General features: G+C 41.2%; 1 protein-coding gene across 2 annotated transcripts in view; it reads right to left on the bottom strand.

The window, feature by feature from the left end:
* LOC107106619 (kinesin-like protein KIF2A) overlaps window positions 1–15,706 on the bottom strand; it is a 44,775-nt gene extending 29,069 nt beyond the window's left edge. Inside the window, exon 1 of one of the 2 annotated variants that reach the window (XM_015406801.1) lies at window positions 15,676–15,706. The gene's annotated coding sequence lies outside the window, so the exon portion shown is untranslated. The remainder of the gene's footprint in view (window positions 1–15,675) is intronic. The other variant, XM_015406800.1, reaches the window with a different exon arrangement.
* Window positions 15,707–16,893: the final 1,187 nt, after the last annotated feature.

The raw sequence follows: 16,893 nt of genomic DNA, 5'->3' as shown, positions 1-16,893 counted from the left end.
AAGTAGAGACATCACCCTGCCAACAAAAGTCCGCATGGTCAAAACAATGGTATTCCCAGTAGTCATGTATGGCTGCGAGAGTTGGACTATAAGGAAGGCTGAGCGCCGAAGAATAGATTCTTTTGAACTATGATGCTGGAGAAGACTCTTGAGAGTCCCTTGGACTGCAAGAAGATCAAATCAGTCAATCCTAAAAGAAATCAACCCTGACTGTTCCCTGGAAGGCCAGATAATGAAACTGAAGCTCAAATACTTTGGCCACCAAATGAGAAGGGAGCACTCACTGGAGAAGACCCTGATGCTGGGAAAGATTGAAGGTCAAAGACGGGGACGGCAAAGGATGAGATGGTTAGACAGTGTCATCGCTGCAACGAACATGAAATTGAGCCAAATTCAGAGGACGGCGGAAGACAGGAGGGCCTGGCGGGAGATGGTCCATGGGGTCGTGAAGAGTCGGACTCGACTGTGCGACTGAACAACAACAAAGTGTTGGAAGGGATGCAATCAGATAGGCTCTTTTTGCCACTGTTGGTGGTCATGTCCAAAGTTCCAGGCGTTTTGGAATTTAATTATTACAAAAATTGAAAGTATTTTGGGAATAAACGTCCCATTTACTCCTGAAGTGATTTTGTTGAGTCACTGGGATAAAGGAACTTTTTCTCAAACAACTGAAGAAATATTATCCTTAATGCTGATTGCAGCTAAAACATTAATAGAGAGGATTCCCAATGTCCAGCAGTGGTTCGCTAAGGTATGGGACTTAGTAGCTATGGACAAAATAGCAACACAGCTATTGGAGCTTGAATATCCAGAATGGAAAACAACATTTTTGGAAAAATGGTTTAAATTTTTTGATTATATAAATAATGTTAAAGATAATATGACTGTGCTACTCGCAAAATATGTTGATTTGTATTTTAATTATAAATTTAATGTTGAATATGTATATGTATATTGTTATGGTTGTTGTATTATTTTAAAAAGTTTAAAAAAAAGTTAAAAAAAAGAAGACGACACAAAACAGCAGGGCAACAGCCAAAATAGACAGAAAACCATTAATTTTCTATGTTAAAAAATTCCTTCTTGAGTGCCTCTCCACTCTTGTAGGAGTTCACAGGAGGAAGGAAGGAAACAGAAGAAATTCACATTGCCATCCTAAACAGGCCTACAGTCAAATTCAATCCTACTTGGATCTTTTCTATAGGACTTACTACCAGAGAAGTGTTTTTAGGATTGCACCGTCAGTCTTGCTTTCTTCTTAGCAATTTCCAATTTCCTTCTTACCACACTCAACAGTCTCTATTTTGTAGATGTTCAAACAAATATGTATTTACTCCTGCACCAATGTGGAACTAATTAATACAACTCCTTCAGTTGCTCCAATGGATTCTGGTCAGAGATGTTATTGCCTGCCAATAACACAATGGGAGAATTTAGCACACCAGGCTGAAACAGTGAGAAGGCACCCTCTTCTGGACAATGACCTACTTTGGGATACAAAAAGGCTTGTGAGAGGATATCAGAAAGCAAATGTAAAGGAGTTCGCAGATTCAACAACTAACAGTTTTGTTACCAGTATTATTTTCCACCAAAAGAAAAGCAACAACAGTTCTGCAGCTGAAGACCATGGCATACCCAATCCAGAAAGTGGAATTGCCTTCATCCTGGGTCTGCACACTTCTTTACTAGAGACACACATAGTATTTCAATTCAGGCCCATAGCTATGAAGGGGGGGGGGGCTCTTGGGACGACACTCCCAAATTTGTCCCGCCACCTCCCAGCCACCTCCCCTCCCAGTCCCTCCCTGCCCCTGGGGGCCTGGGGTGACCAGCAATGTCCACATTTGTGCCTCTGCTACTGCAAGTACTTGGAAGCTGGTTGGCCAGGAGGGGGCAGGCCCTCCTCCCCCACCACCCTCACAGTCTGGTTGACCATGAAGCTGCAAACAGAAGCTGTTTGGCTGGGAGGGGACAAGCCTCCTCCCCCACTGCCCTCACAGCCACCTTGGCTTCCTTTCCCCCACTCAACATCTGCCCCAGTGTGAGTGGTAGTGTGATAGATAACTTCTGTGCCTGTAAGAGAGGTTTCTGACTTTTTCCAATTCCTGCCTTCAACTGCAGACTCCCATGTCTTGGCCCATGCTGTTCTAGATACTCTCCATGGTGAGGGAGGGAGGCATTCCTTGGGAGTGCTGCCACAGCTCTGAGCATGGAGGAGGATGTTGGTTTCGGGGGGGGGATCTTTCGCCAGCTCTTCTCGTCACCCTTTTAATTATTTTTATTTTATTGTTTTATTTTTATTCTACAATTTTCTGACATTGTGCCCTCGAAGTGCCCCCCCCCCACCAAAAGTTTTCTGGCTATGGGCCTGATTCCATTATACTTTTCTTTAGCACACAGCTATGACACACTATCAGTTAGTATGGCTCAAATCTTGTTAAGCACATAAATGAGATTCAGTTTCAGACAGATGCACAGAAGTCAAAAAGAGGCTCCCCAAAATGCTGAAAGACACCAAATAACTTGTGAGTTTTTTAAATTACAGAAATAATATTTTAAATACAAAGTAGTATATATTTATTACTTTTGAAATAGATTACTAGCTACGATTTCAGATATTTGGTAGATGAAAAATTAATCCACAGTTCCTGATGTTACATATTTCAAATATATTAACATATTTATTCTTCGTACAACCAGAATAAGGGTTTAAGTATTTAGCAGAAGTTGCAGCTTCCAACACTGGAAACAAAAGAACCCTCCTAACAGACAGTTGCACAGAAAAAATTAACACCAAAACTAATACAGTAGGGGAGGCGGTTAAATGTTCCAGATCAGGAGGAGTCCAGATTCTACAAGAACAATTAGACTGGAGTACCTGATCTCCTAATGAATAAGATACCCAAGAGATGTAAAATATCTGGACATTTTAAAGCTATGGGGGGTGGGGGGAAATTTATCTTTCAGGGTGAAAACAGAAAACTTGAAATAATTACTTGTTGCTAAAAATTATTCATCTTTAAACAATGAACATATTATTGGGAATATGATGTATATCCCTGTAATATGCAGAGAGATTATCATTACCTAACACCATAGACAGTCTTACATGCAAGTTTTCATGCTATATATTTTGTCTTAATGCATTTCTCCCATTCCAAAAGGGACAGCATTTCATAGGAGTCTTTTTTTCTCAGTACTTCCTTAAATTTCTCAATTTTTCCATCAGAAAATGGAGAGGAGGGTCTGAATTTTTCCTTTTTTAATGGGTATTTCATATTTATTCCTAATATGTAGAAAGATGAATATCCCTCTCCAGAAAGGACTGGTTTCCAACCAGCAAACATTATCTCTGGATCCAGTCTCAGCTCCTCAATCTGTCAACAATACTTTCAGGGACTATAAAGGAACAAAACTGCTGTTCCTAGGTTTGTTGCAATAGAAGAATTAAGCTGCAAGTCATCAGCATAATGTTGATATCTCACTCCCTACTTTTTATCACTAACCCCAAAATCTTCATTTAGGCATTTGTTAAACACTGATTGTTATACTCCATCTTTCCAAATTAATTGCCTGAGATGGATCCCAATAAAACCTAGGCTCACAGCACAATCATACAGGCAGTGAAATGATTGCCCATAAAAAAATGATAAAAACAGAACTGCAGTAGGAAAAGAAAGCCCACAGAAACTTTCAGAGAAGGCACAAGCAAACAAAATAGTTCTGACATGACATCTAAAAGAAAGGAGTGTAGATGTCAGAGGCAGTTACTCAGAGTGTCTGACAGCTAATTTACCACACACCTAATCTCTGAAGGCAGTAAGGCCTCATGTACAGAAGAAGGCTGTCCTTTGGGTACCCCAACCTAAACAACACAATCACTGGACCTAATGACATCAACTACACCATCTCAGGCTCATTCACTTGCTCATCTTCTATTGGACACAAATCGGACATCAAGAATCACAAAACTGAGAAACCTGTAGGAGAACATTTCAACCTCCCAGGGCACTCAGTCAGAGACCTCAAAGTAGCTGTTTTACTACTGCATTACAAGTTATTACAACACTCAGAACAATGGAACCCCCCAGGGCTTAACAGAGATATCAGGTTCATGCTAAGTCACTTATTTCTCACTTATACCCAGAAATGAAACTTTATTGGTCTTAAAGGTGCCACTGGACTCAAACTTAGTTCTCACATCTGTTGTTAACGCCTTTATTATCTGTATACCAATTGCTACAATTCACAGGTCTTACCAAATGTGTTATTCTAATCTTAACGGTATTTACTGTATTTACTGCTCAGTTACTTACATATCTTGATCAAGATATATGTTTCAGTGTATATGAAGGTGTGTGCTTCTACACATGCTAAGTCTCTCAGTTCTCACTTATACCCAGAATTGAACTTTGTTGGTCTCAGAGGTGCCACTGGACTCAAATTTTGTTCTCACATCTGTTTGTTAACTCTTGTATTTGTATGCTAATTTACCTCTATTCACAGATCTTACCAACCACCTTAATCCAAACTCAGCAATAATTGCCCAGTTACTTATACATCTTGTCTCTAACTAGCCCCTCTTGGCAACTAATCCCCCCACCTATATGTAATGGTTGAAGAAGTTCTGTTTCACTCTATCTGAAGAAGTGTGCTTGCACTTGAAAGCTGATACCAGGAATAAAACGTCATTGGTCTTAAAGGTGCCACTGGACTTGAACTTTGTTCTGCTGCTTCAGACAAACACAGCTACCCACTTGAATCTATTATCACTTTAAGTCGGACTTGGAAACATAGTAGAAATCTGAGCACTGGTACATAGTTCATGTGTTTGTTTGTTTTTAAGCTCACAATAATTTTAACATTATTGGTTGAAGAGAAATTGGTGTGGAGGAATAACATTTTGGGAAAGACAAGTAGGTGGGATTGAATAAATTTTTAACCTTTCTTTGTTAAAAAGCACTTCACGTTTGCATTCTTGCACTACTGGAAGAAGGTGATGAAAAGGGTTTTGGCCTTCTTCTAGTCTGACCCATTTTCTGTATCCTGATTTGTCTAGTGGAAATCAGTATTTATTCTAATATTGATAAAATACATCCATTCTGCAAAGTCCCAGCGATTAGCTTCAAAGCAGTATTTTGAACTATCTGGAATTTCTGATCACTTTTCAAAGGCAGCCCCACATATAATGTATCACATTAATCAGTAGTGGCAAAGCCATTCTTTTCCAGGAAAGTGTGCACCCCAAATTAGCAAACGGCCACAGATGCTACTTGACCATCCAAGGCAGGGTTAGATCGAAAGCGCTCTTAAGCTGAAAATCCTTCTGGGAGACACAACACCATCCAAGTTGGACACCATTTCCCTGATCTGGCATGCTCCCCTACCAAGCATATTTCAGTCTTCTGTGGACAGCTCTAGCTTTAGGTCTTAACTATCCCATCACCAACTTTACTCATTTAATATATCTACTACCTTCATCAGTATCAGGTTAAGCAGAGACAGTCAGATACCCACCAGTATACTGATGGCACCTCATCCTCAATCTACAAGCTAACTCTACAAACAGAAAGAACTGAAACTTGCAGCACCCCAAAACACAAAAGCCACACAGTTGAGTAGAATTCCACCAGCACCAATATCTAGAGTCTACCAGTTCAGTAAAAGCAAAACCACTGATGCATGATTTAAACCAATCATCATTCCAAAGAGGCAATTTAGAAGGATACCATGATCAATGGCAATTAAAAGCTGCTGTAATATGCAGAGGAATCTACAAGGCAGCACTCTTCCCATCACACAGCAAAGGTCACCTATCACAGCAAGCAAAGCTGTATCCATATCAAAATGAGGACAGAAGTCAGACTGAAACATGTCCAGACAAAAATATTGATATTATCTAGACCTGTTTCAGTACTTAAATGCAGATACAAAAATAAGTGTCAATTCATACACTTGGCTGATACTATATTCAAGCTATCAATATTCAAGGAAAAGTAAATGCTAAAAAGGAAGACATCTAAAACTGAGCAATTTCCCATAGTATAGTTATCAGTGTGATGAATGCAACTCTGTGCTGGTGCGTGAAACAGTAAAAGGAAACTTACAGACAGTCTCACCTTCTTATAAGACAAACAAGTGACAGCCTTCAAAAGAGTCAACCTCCAGACTTGCAAATGACACAAGCCATTTAAAGAAGAAGGGTGAATACTAAGAGGGTCAGAGACGGCTTTACCAATGCAGCTGGAATGCAACCACAGGTATTCTGGAGTGCCCCATAATCAAGCCATAGCTGGGCAGCAATTATAATAACTCTGTAAAAAGCAAATACCAACTATATGTATATAGTATATTCTTAATAATGGCATTCAATGAGTCTTTCTCAGAAGCTGACAAGCTTGTTTTCAGCTTGTGTGTCAAACTACAATAAAGCAAAAATGAAAACAAAAGAACTGCAAGGTGGAGCAGTAGTGCAACTTTCATTGCTATAACATTGGTAAAGAATGAATAAGGACATAGTTTTAAAACATTGTTCTGATTTTAAGAGCCTTATGAATTTATTCATAAGGTATTTTACCATAAGACAAGGACTTCAGAATTGGCTGTCTAAAAGAAAATCAGGTTTCAAACACTGATTCCTAATTGTAGATACTCTTTAGTGAAATGCAAAGTCATATACTTAAAACAAAAAACTGCTGCATCACAGAGTCTGGTATCAGAAAGATTGTGGAGAAAGACATGCATGCCACCCATAAGACTCAGAAATGTTTCAGTAAAAATCTTGAGTATCTTGCAACTATATTTTTAAACAAACTCTAGTAGAAAGGTTTCAGATCACAGCTTTCATACATTTGAATGCTTTCACCCACAAGATATTTTCTTACAGGCTGGTCAGTTATTCATTTATGCCATTTCAAACCTGCACAGCTTGTTATTCTTGTTGCACACCTTTATGAACAGTTATTTTCTATTGTACTTGTTGACATTCTTCAGTTAATTTTAGTAAGGCAATGGTAAATGTTTTCCAAGAAAAACTTAACAAAAAAAAGTAGTTTTCAGAGAACCCAAAATGTTTCTTGATGAACTTCAAAAATTCACTTTTTCCCACTGGTTTGCTGCTATTTGCACCCCTATCAGTTGCAATTTTGACCTTTTTATTGTTTGAAAACAGTCCATCCTAGTAATAGTGATATCAGCATTCAGCCAATCAGATTTGACTATATAACAGAATCACTAAGGGCGCACACAGGTAGGTTTGAAACAAAAGACAATAGTGAAGCTACAACTGACAAGGGGTCCAAAGAAGCTACAGACTGAGCCAGTTTGGTGTAGTGGTTAAGTGTGCGGACTCTAATCTGGGGGAACCGGGTTTGATTCCCTACTCCTCCACTTGCACCTGGCTGGATGGCCTTCCTTGGGCAAGCTGTAGCTCTGATAAGAGCTGTTCTTGAAAAAGAGCAGTTTCTGTCAGAGCTCTCTCAGCCCCACCTACCGCACAGGGTGTCAGTTGTGGGGAGGGGAGGGGAGGGGAAAGGAGTTTGTAAGCCGCTCTGAGACACCTTTGGGTAGTGAAGGGCGGGATATAAATCCAATCTCTTCTTCTTCTACATTTATTCAAATGCATGGTGGGAGGGCGGGGTATAAATGAAATAAAATAAATGAAATAAAATAAATAAATAAGTCAAGGTGATTTAAACCAGTTTAAAATTACTAGGAAACAGGGCAATTTCCATCACTGAATCAAACTGTTCCGTTCTTACTGAAATATTTCCTAAATAAAAGGGCATATTATTTGGTTTCTATTAATATACAAAGATATGTATTTAAAACTGAACACTATGTAACTGGAGATACTACAGGCTTTCTAAACATTTAACATAATATTCTTACTATTTTAAAAAGTGACATAGTCGGATTCAATCAGGGTTTCCACTAGAGGAAAAGGGAAGAGAGGATCCCCTTTGACCACCAAAAAGGAGATGTTGGGGATCACAGGCCCTGTATGGACCTTGTGGAAGGGAATTTGCCAACACCAAACAAGAATGCTGGCTGGATCCAACCCATACGCTATAACACTCATGAACCCAGTTGGACCTCTTCACTACCTCATTTCACAATGAGGCCTCTTTTCGCTTGTTCATGAAGCTATACTGTATCAATACAGTGTGGCTGGAATAAAGAAAGAAATATACCATATAAAAGGTGGTTATAGGGAAGGGTGTACAATATGCGAGTATGACAAGGGAGGCAACAGCAGCAGCAGAGCAAGTGACATAGGAATGGGGCACGTGGATGCTAGCCCTGCTCCACTTCCTGCTGTGGCAGACCTTGTCTTCTACTTCTATCCATCCCCTGCCACTCTGCCACCTCACTCTATTTCTAGAGGACAAGAAACCACTATTACATACCGCATGCAGTTCCACCGAACTGCTGCAGTAATGGTGCCATATACTTGGCAACATTAAAGAACGTGCAAATGGGGACCTCCCTTTCTTCAAGACTTAGTGTTAAACTTCAGGCAGGGCAGAAGACACACAAGAAAAAGCGCAATTAACAAATTCAGCAATCTTGTATCAAATATGATCGCACTGCAGAAACCATACGCTGGGCTGTTTCTTCCTTCCAGTTTTAGGAGTCTGAAATCCTAGGGAAAGGAGTAAAGGAGAAAGGGGAGCTCTAGGGCACAAGTGCCAAAATGTTGCCTTAGAAAAAACTGCATTTTGGAGGCATGGGGCTGAACTGTTCCTTTCTCCTTTGCTGAAAGAGAAGAAACACAGGACTTAAAAGCTTTTCAAGGACACATTGAGATGCAGTGGCAAAATGTGAATTTGTACCATGAACATATAAAGCTTCCTTACACTGAACAGAGTCAGTATAAATCCAATCTAGCCCAGTATTGTTTACGCTGAATGCCAATGGCTCTTCCAAGTCTCAGCTAGAAGATCTTTTAAAGTCCTGTTACTGAAGGTCCATTTCACTAGAAATTCTGTAGAATAAGCTTGGGACTTTCTACATTCAAAGACATTTCCACATGTGACCTAGGTGAATTTCCTTTGTCACAGGCAACCAGATAACCGGGTGTTTGAAAGGCAGCCCCAAGGATTTAGTCTGGTATATGTCACTGTCCCAGGTACTTCCTCACTTTTGAGTAAACACTTTTGCTGCAATATAATATGTTGCTTTTTAAATACAGATACTATCAGTTAGCTTCTAGTAACTGTGCAGGATTGGGCAATACTACAAAGCACACAAAAAAAGCAAAACACAGCTTTCAAAACAAGGGGAATAGACAAGGAAGTGGAGAACAAAGCAGTAAGCCTGTCACTTTGTTTACCTTGGATGAAAAAGGGGGGAACAGATTCAACAAAAGATTGTTTCTGCTTATAGGCAATTATTATATAGTGCTAGATTCATTTATCTGTACCATTTTATCCTGCCTGGCCTCCAAGCAGTCCAAGGCAGTGCACTTAACTTGCTTCTGCTCCATTTTATCTTCAAAACGGTTGTACGTGGTAGGTTAGACCCAGAGATAGTGACTAGTTCAAGGTTACCTAGTGAGCTTCATTGCTGAGTGACAATTCAAACCTGGATCTCTCTGGTGCCAGTACAACACTCTAATATGCAACTCTCACTCAGCTTCTGCTTTTTGTTGTTGTAATAGCTATTTAGTATTGTTTAGCAAGAGAAAAAAAGGATTGAAATAGGCACAAGTCACTGAGTATTACTACTTGTCTGATTGACTGTGTACGAAGCAGGTAGCTGGCTTGGCCAAGAGCTAGGGACACAACACAAATGAACAAAGGCATCAAACATATGATATGGTCCACAGATCGTATGCAGATCCCTACGGCTACTCACATGGCCCACAGGCTCTCACCCATCCAGAGCAAGTCTGAGCTGGTCATGGAAAAGTGGCACCCACCTTGAAAATGGTACATCGTCAGCTAAGCACGCCACCTTTCCCCAGCTGCTCTCTTTTCACTTTGTGCTAAAAGAGATGCTGAAGGAATACACAAACTTGCTCAAAATGCTCCTAGCGGCTTACTTGGAGACAAGAATTTTACTCAAATGTAAATGCCTTTAATTTCCACAGGTATTCTTCCCTCCCCCCAATAAGACTGCAGTCTTTACTCCAAAATCTTATTCTCAGGCTGACTTCCTTCATAACTACTGGTGTCCACAATGTAAAAGTTATATTTTCTGCCCAATGAGAATATTAAACTGCGATATGAAGGCCAAGTAAATAAGCAAGCAAATACATTCTAATTCATTCTAGGTGATACTGCATGTAACAGAAGTAAAAACAGATTTCCAAAGTGTTATTAGGGACAAAACAGTTACATTTTTGTCTACATTTTCCCCTCAAAAAGATAACAAGTACAGGTAAGAGAGCACATTATCATACATAATGTTCATTTCCTCAATCCATGCTTTTCAACAAAATTAAAGAGAATCTGTTATTAATATTTTAGTTGTGATATTCGAAAATTAACAGAATTAGTACTTTTGTATTTCAATGATTTACATGGGGCCCAACCAAGCCGCACGTATGTCAAATAATAACAAATAAGTTTTGACACCTCTGCTACAGCAGATGAGCTCACAGTACTCACTCTCTCAAGACCAAACTAGATGTTACACACAGCTATGAGATTACCTTGAGCACTTTTTCAGACAAATAAAGCAACTTCCAAATGGGTTATGAGTCAGAGAGTTTCCCCATCCATTGTCTGCCCACTCCCAGATGTCTCTCAACTGGCTCTACAGCCCAGAGTTCCAAATGTGGGTATAGAGAACTGGGGGAGGGTGTGTGTGCTGGAGATGGTAAGAGGAAACAACGGGAAGTAAAAGAAATGTAAAGCACATACCCCCCTCCCATGTCAGTATTGCTGCTACCCAGGAAGCTGCTTTTCCTATTTTAAAAGGGCCATCAGCCTATTGCTTTATGCCTCCGAATGCAATGTATTTGCCCCGGAGTCCTGCACCTTAGCACACTAGACTGTAAGACTGTAAAGCAAAGGAAATGATTGCTCTACATTTTCCTGGATTAAACTATTCCAATTGGTGATTTCCTGGAAAATGGTAGGAAACGTGTGCTTCATACCTCGTGAACTAGCAGATGGCAGATCCTATTCCTATAATAATGTAAATAAAATAAAACAAAAATCCAAGAGCACCCCGAAGACTAACAACATTTATATTTCAATATATGCTTCATGAGTCCCAGCTCATGTCTTCAAACACATGAATAGAAAATCATATTGGGAATTCTCCTTATGGGAACATTATGTGGGGAGGGGGGAGCAAAACAGGCTTGCTATGATTTTCCAGTGCAAATTCTCAATGTAAGGAGCAAATGGAGGAGGTGAAGTAGAAAGGTTAGGTGTGAATCCTGTCATAAGCCAAAAGAATTAGCAGCTACTTATGGGCAATGAGAGAGGTCAGTGGTTCAAGCAGATAAACAAAATGATAAAGTAGGATAGTTTTAAGTGAAAATAAACTGATATTTGTACAATGCTGTAATCTGTTTTCACTTAAACTAATTATCCTCCAAGTCCCTGCCAAACTGGAATTCCATAACTGGAACCGCAGAAATATTATTTGGTTCTTAAATCCAGTCATAAGAACATAAGAGAAGCCAATGTTGAATCAGGCCAATGGACCATCCAGTCCAACACTCTGTCACACAGTGGCTAAAAATACCAGGTGCCATCAGGATCCAGTAGTGGGGCCAGGACACTAGAAGCTCTCCCACTGTTGCCCCCCCGCCAAGCACCAAGAATACAGTGCATCACTTGCCCCAGACTGAGAGTTCCTATCTATACCTTGTGGCTAATAGCCGCTGATGGACCTCTGCTCCATGTTTATCCAATTCCCTCTTGAAGTTGTCGATGCTTATAGCCGCCGCCACCTCCTGTGACAGTGAATTCCATGTGTTAATCACTCTTTGGAGTCATGCTGAAGCAGGGAACTTCTGGATCAGAGCTGTACTGGGGGGGGTAAATCCTCCCCTCCTCCACTGCTTCTATATGAAGTTAATTCATTACCTGTACAAACTTTCATTGCCGTGACATCACAACAGACCATTCACACAGCAGTTTTCCCTGAACTTCCAGAGGGCTTTTTTAAAGGAACTGCTAGGTCATTATAGCATTCTAACATTACAATGATCAATAGCCACAAATCTACTAATGTCCAGTTTTCATTTTTTAATGAAAGTTTCTACACTTCTTTTGTTGTGGAGTCATAAGGAGAACTGCATACCCTGTACTTTTCCCTTATAACTCTTCAAGGAAAAAAGCTAGAGGCATAAAAAAACCCCAACAACCTGGGAGCTATTACATTATTGAAATAGATAATTATGATGTTAAACACTATAGAGATCTGTCAGGGCTTTCTGTTGTGGTGGGGGGAAATGCTTATGGGAGCCGAGGAAAGGAAAATAGTGCCAATGTAGATGGAATATGCAAAAATACACATCTTCGTAAAGGTGCTTTCACTGTGATCTTTCATTTTTTTTTTTTTACCAAACTAGGTTTAGGAAAGATCACAGTGATGCAGGGGGAAAAGCAAAACAAAAAGAGAATGACATCATCTGGGTGCTCCTGAAAACACTGCTGTTGTAAGGATGCCAACAGTTCCCTGATCAAAAATGCTCCAATAGAGAAAATGAAAACCAGCACAACACATCTCGTGTAGTTTGACTTTAACGGAATTGATGAAGCAGCATTTGACAGGCACTCGTACAAAGATACATACTTTAGCAAAAGGTACACAAAAGCCTTCAGAAGCTGTCACAATATAACCAAAAATGTTTCTCCTTATTAGCCATTTACCCCACAGTCTTGTCCATTATATTTATTCTAGAAACATATGTAGTGCTGGGAATTTTTAAGTCCAAGCACTTTCCAAGATATCATTGACATGTCTAGCCTTCAACGCATTTCTGTCTTTTGCCACAGAATACCCAAGAAAAATTCTAACTGCAAACACCATATTTCCTTGTATAAATGTTAACTTCACAAATTTCACCCAATGCTCTTTCTCAAAGTTCCCTCTGTAACCATTATTCTATATATCTCATTATCACAGCAACTGCAATTTAACTCTTCGACAAGCTTAAGTAGTCAACTTTTATAGTGTCATTACCCTATCCTCTGTACTGTTGGAAATTGGTTTTCATTTTAAAATAGTTTTACATGCCACAAACATTATGTATTATCAACATTTTGACAATGTTTTGAATTTTATAAATACCTCTATTTAGTAATACCATACATCAGACATCCCAATGACAACTAAAGACTGAAAAGTTAAAAGTTACAGTTCTAATGTCACTATACCAAAATGTGCCCTCCACCAGCCAAGTTAACTAAGGCTGCGGTCACAACTGAAGGCTTGCCATGATCTGGCCATGCCTCTAATTGCACCAGTTTAAAGTGTTGTGGGAAAGACCAAGACAGCACACCCTGGGGCAGTTTTCCCACACGCTCGTCTGGTGGTCAGGTGTTCACATTACTGTAGCACCTCAACCATGGAGTGCGCTGCCTGGTCATTTTTGTTCTAGTGCGTGTGCATATAGGCAGCAACTCCAAAAAAACAGTGGCGGAAACAGATCCGTGGGTTCAGATGTCCGGGAAAGTGGATTGGAAGCACTGGCATCCATAATCACCAGACTTTCCCCAGTGCCTGATTACTCCACTTCCAAAGCGGGGTCACATGGGGTGCCGATGACTGGGGCACAGAAGGCAGATGTTGCTGTCTGACTGTGCTCTTTTATGGCAGTTTTAAAAATCTGCTAAACAGCAGGACCTACCAAAAATACAGACACTACGCATATCATGGAAAAATTAAAATAACTGTTAGGCTAGGGTTGCCAATCTCCAGGTGGAGCCTGGGGATCTCCCACTTTTACAACTGATCTCCACCTGATAGAGATCAGCTCCCCTGGAGAAAATGGCTGCTTTGAAGGCATTCTCTATGGCATTCTACTCTATGGCATTCTACTATGCTGAGGCCCCTCCCCTCCCCAAACCCAGCCCTCTCCTGGATCCACCCCCAAAGTCTCCAGGTATTTTCCAACCCAACCTGGCAACCCTATATTAGGCAGATATTAGTCTTCACAAATGTACAACCCATGTTATCTTAGAAATATTACACTCTTGGGAATTATATAAGTTAATATGCTAGTTGTTAGTTCAGTTTTTAAAAACATGTATTATTCCAACTCATATTCTACCAGCACTTTTGCCAAGACTCAAAAAACTATGACATGGGCTTGGATCATAAGTAGTGTGGACAGACTTGCACTACAGGAAAGCAGCTTTCCCACATCCCACTGCAGACTCCGCCCCCCTTATACTTTTTCAAGTCAAAATCCATTACTTGAATGGGAAAATTCCAGCGCATGACACCACAGCTTTTTAATAAGTCAGCCTGAATCTGTGCTGGACGCAGCGCTGTTGTCATGTAATGAAAGAGAGAGGTTGCTAAAAGCATATGACACTGCCTTATACTAAATCAGATGACTGGTCAACTAAGGACTGTATTGTCTACTCTAGCAGTTCCAGAGTCTCAGGCAGAAATTGTATACATTAAACAAAACCCATCCTTTTAAACTGGAGAAGCAAGGGATTGAACCTGGGACCTTCTGCACACAAACATGATGTTCTGTCACTGTGCCACAGCCCCTTTCAACATACAAATGTACCTAATATTTTTCCCGTACAAAGCGTTCTCACTAGGCTGTCATATTTACCTCTGTGGTACAAGAAGTAATCATACATTGCTGTTTATTAGAAACAGCAGACTACCAAGTCCTGTCAAAATTAGTAGATCCCTACATATAAGCTACGAGAAGCTTCCTTACAGTACATTAGAACAGTTTCTCATTCACCAGGCCATTCCTCCACCCACTATGGACCCCTTAAAATTGCATAGCTCTATCAAATACCAATTAAGGCCCCCTTACAGTACATTAGAACAGTTTCTCATTCAGCAGGCCATTCCTCCACCCACTATGGACCCCTTAAAATTGCATAGCTCTATCAAATACCAATTAAGGCCCCGGCCAGACGTGCCGGAAAACGCGGGGGGAAACGCTGCTATTTGCGCCGTCGCATTCTGATGCGCTATTATGCGACGTCCCCACAGCAAAGAGGACGACGGGGGAGGAAGCCGCGCGCTTGCGCAATCACACCGGGAGGCTTCCTTAGGTGGCCCGTGGCAAAGCATTTGCTAGTACATGCGATGTACTAGTTTTTTACTGCGCAAATGTTCCGTGTGACCAGGGCCTCTATTACCTATATGCATTACAGTTCAGTCAGAAACAAATTTTGACACTGGAGATAGCAGTGGGTTATAAGTGACCATATCCCAAATTACACTATCAAAAACATACATATCTAAGGCTTAAAACTAAAATGTTGGAACTATTTTATGTTTAAAATATTATGTAAGCTGTAAACTATTTGTGAATAACAAGGAAGCCTTCAATAAGAATTTGACATTCAGGGGCTCTCCCTTCTCCAGTATTATTCATGTGGCAAGGAAGACCACAATGCTGCTTGCAATGAAAAGCATGAAGAGAATGGTGGAGCAGAACACAGCTCAACAATACCAAGGTAGAAATAATTTCTGGTCATTCCGAAAACACCAGTCTCTCACTTCCATCACCTGAGACAAGCAGAAATTTCCTCCTTCAACAACTTGGGGTAACCCTGCAACTGAACAAGTAAAAATTTTACCCAGTTATACTATGTAGCTGACTAATGAGTAACCTCATCCCCCCCACACACACAATTTCATTATGAACACTTGCAGCTACAATAAAGACACTGTCTTTAGTGTGCAATTAGTAGAGCTAAAAGGAAAAGCACAGCTAACAATAGGATATGCTTCTTCCTCCTGTTAAGCCCTTCAGTGTTAGAAACCCTGCGACCACTACACATCCCACTACACATCGTCCTCCTACATTCAGCACTGCTGGCCCAGTCTTCCCAGAATGAATCCCAAGCTGACCCCACCCCACCATTAGCAAAGCCAGCTAGGAACACCCATTACCGAGCAACAGAGGCCGGCCCATCGATCCACTCCGCTTGCAACCCTCCACAGATACACAGTATTCGCTGCACTCAAGGGTGATAAAGCCTTACACGCCTACCAACTTCATCTGCATTTATAGAACGCGCCGCACATGCTGCTGCCAGGAAACACAGAGCAAAAAAGGGAAGCTCTAAATCAACACAAGAATCTCATCCTTAGAAAAAGGGAGCAATACAAACATCCGGGGGTCCAAAATAGGGATTCCTCTCCATTCTGTTCAGTTTACCCCCTTCAGGCAAGATTTTTGTACTGTACAATAGTGTAGTGGGGGGTGGGGGGAGCTGAAGCTTACTTGCTTCCTGCTCTGGACAGCTTTATCGTAACTAAAGAGAATCGCAATTTTAATCTCGTAAATCACACTTGCGTTGAAGCATACGGGAAGAGTGCAATGGTTGGGCTGGGTGTGTGTGCGGATTAACAGCCTCTCCGCTTTTCAAAGCAATGGAGCCCACCAAAACCTCCCCACTTCGCGGTCCTCATGCATACCAATCTCCTGTCGCGCCTCCCCATCCTACTCCAGGGACCCCTCTCCCTTTACACCCCCACCCATTCCCGCCTCCCGCTGTACGTCCACCCCACAGAAACGATCCCCACACCTCCTTCCCGCGCCGCTGTGTGCCCCGGTGTCACGCCCTTGCGCGTCAGTGCCCCCCTGCCTACCCTTCAAGAACACCCCCCCTCCGGCCTTCCCCACCACCGGTCTCATCGCCGCCCCACCACAAAACACCCCCCCCACACACACACACACACACCCTTCTCCCTGACTCCTCACTAGCCGTCTCCCCATAA

This window comes from Gekko japonicus, unplaced genomic scaffold (genome assembly GCF_001447785.1).
Source record: "Gekko japonicus isolate JY-2015 unplaced genomic scaffold, Gekko_japonicus_V1.1 scaffold700, whole genome shotgun sequence".
Classification (NCBI taxonomy): Eukaryota; Metazoa; Chordata; class Lepidosauria; order Squamata; family Gekkonidae; genus Gekko; species Gekko japonicus.
Note: the sequence above shows the minus strand (reverse complement) of the source record. Positions and strands in the feature narration are given on the sequence as shown.